The sequence below is a fragment of the Cicer arietinum genome, chromosome 3 (assembly GCF_000331145.2).
Source record: "Cicer arietinum cultivar CDC Frontier isolate Library 1 chromosome 3, Cicar.CDCFrontier_v2.0, whole genome shotgun sequence".
NCBI classification, from domain to species: Eukaryota; Viridiplantae; Streptophyta; class Magnoliopsida; order Fabales; family Fabaceae; genus Cicer; species Cicer arietinum.
Window position 1 is genome coordinate 10,604,178 of NC_021162.2, and position 2,609 is coordinate 10,606,786.

Below are 2,609 nucleotides of genomic sequence, written 5' to 3' on the forward strand. Positions count from 1 at the left end.
TGGTCTCTCGATCCTTGATTTTATCTGGGCTTTTCGATCGATTTTCGTACCACCCATCAAAAAGGGACCGAAATATGTATTTTCGAACTAGAAAATGGCTAGTGTTTTAGATTTGGCGCATAACCGGAAACACAATTATAAATTTAGGAGAATAATGCTATAAGGGTCTCCAGATCTTCGATTTCATCTGGAGTTTTCAAGCGATTTTCGTACCACACGACAAAAATGGATTGAAATTGGTATTTTCAGACAAATCGATGGCTAGTGTTGAAATCTGACGTGGAACCTGAAACACAATTATAAAGTTAGGAGAAGAATGTTATATGGTTCTTCCAGTCCTCGATATCATCTTGACTTTTCTGGCGATTTTCGTACCACCCACCAAAATTGGAATGAAATCCTTATTTTTGGACTAGATGATAACTAGTGTTTAAAATCTGATGTGGAACCCGAAACACAATTATAAATTTTGGAGAAGAATGCTATAAGGATCTCCTGGTCCTCGATTTCATGTGGACGTTTCGGGCAATTTTCGTACTGTGACACCCTAATCCCCAAATAAAACAAATTTAATTTTTTCGTATTTTTAAAACTGCGAACTTCAAATAACTAAATATAAAAACTTCCAAACATATTTATTTATTATTAAGATAAAGAGTATCACATAATCCTAAACACGTCAAATAAATTCAAAGGTCCCATCCACTTAACAACATGAAATCACAATATCAGACAACATAATCCTTTTTGAAGTACACACACTTATGTTTTAAATTAAGTGCAAATGTAGTCCCAACCCGATGTCACTATAAGAGCGGGAATACCCAAAATAAAAATGCTCAAAATAACATCAACACAATGCATATAATAAGAGTCTCCAAGACATGATGGCTTCCACCTCTCTGATGGTACTAGTCATTACCTTCAACTTACAACTCGTCTGCGTCCGTCGCAAACGCCAAACACAAACAACGACTGTAGACACGTTTATATAAATGCAATATATGTTATCTTAAAAATTTACGATGCAATGAACACTATAACAATTTTAAATTATAATTAGAATAACTCAAGTCTTTGGATGTTAAACAAATTGAGATTATTTATTTATTTATATATAGATATATATAAGATAGAGAATACAATTGCACATGTTTATCTAAAAGGGAATTTATAGATAAAACAATAGAGGAATGTCTAGAGAAGTTGTATTCAACAAGAGCTCATATTATTTGATCCAAACATTAATTTAACTTTATTTATTTAAACTCAGTGTAGTATGCTAAAATAAGTATGCTAATAATAATATTGTAAATAGTATTAAGGAATACAAATAACATGAACTATGAAATAACAAAGTAAACATGTAAAAAAATAAATTTGTTAAATTAAATGAAGTGATATGTGCAAGTTCTTTGTTTCAGAAATCAGCAAGAATTAATTGGTATTTGGACCATTTTGTGCAATATAATTAGCAACTTTATCATTACAAAATAATTAAAATAAAAACGACACATGCCCAATTTTATAATTCAAACTTAATTTCAAAGTACTATAGAAAAATCTGAATAGGTACATAAAATATACTCACTTTATAGAGAAAAATAAATAGTACCGATGCATTTCTCCTATTTCTATAAATAATTGGTATTCAAACATATATAACTAATAAATAAAATATAGTTAGTATCTTATTTTAATTACAAACCTAAATTATCAAATAAAATATGGAAAGGACGGTAACTCATTGTTTAAGGAAATTATTTAGCAATGCATTAGGCTTGAATACCTGATAAAATATTACAAAAATCCAAATGTTGTTTGCTATCGCCGCTAAATTTGTGAAAACATTGCTTCAGGAATATAGTTCAAATGGAAGGAAATTGTTATTATAATTAAAAGGGAATACTCAGATTAGCACTAAAAAAATCTTCCTTTTACTACTACATGTTTCGATCAAGGTACAGGGAGGAAGAATACCTTATGGTTTTGGTGATGATGAAAGGCGGCTCCGTGCTAACCTCTGCTTCCTAATGTGAGAACTAGCGCTCCTCTATATATATATATACCTAGTATTAGCCTAGGTTATTATTATTATTATTATTATTATTATTATTATTATTATTATTATTATTATTGTTATTATTATTATCCCATTCTATTAGAGCTAAAGGTAACAACTATTGTAACAACACAAATTCACTCATTGTATTATTTTATTTATATATATATATATATATTATTTTATTTATTTTTGTAGGTTAAATATAGTTAATATTAATGCTTTAAATCAATTACTAAGGCAAACACACAGACACACCTAAAGAAATTAGGACACATATTAACACTCCTATAATAATAGTAGTGTATCATTATACTACTAAAATAAGGTAATGAGAAATTGGGGTGTTACATTTCTCCCCCTGTTGAAGAAAATTTTATCCTCTAAATTTACCTGACAGAAACAGTTCTGGATAAGAATCGCGCATCTGGCTTTGGACTTCCCACATAGCACTTTCACCAGTAGCACCTCCCCAGACAACCTTAACCAATGAAATCGTCTTACCCCTTAATTCTTTGGTCTTTTGGTCCTCAATCCGTAGCGGTAA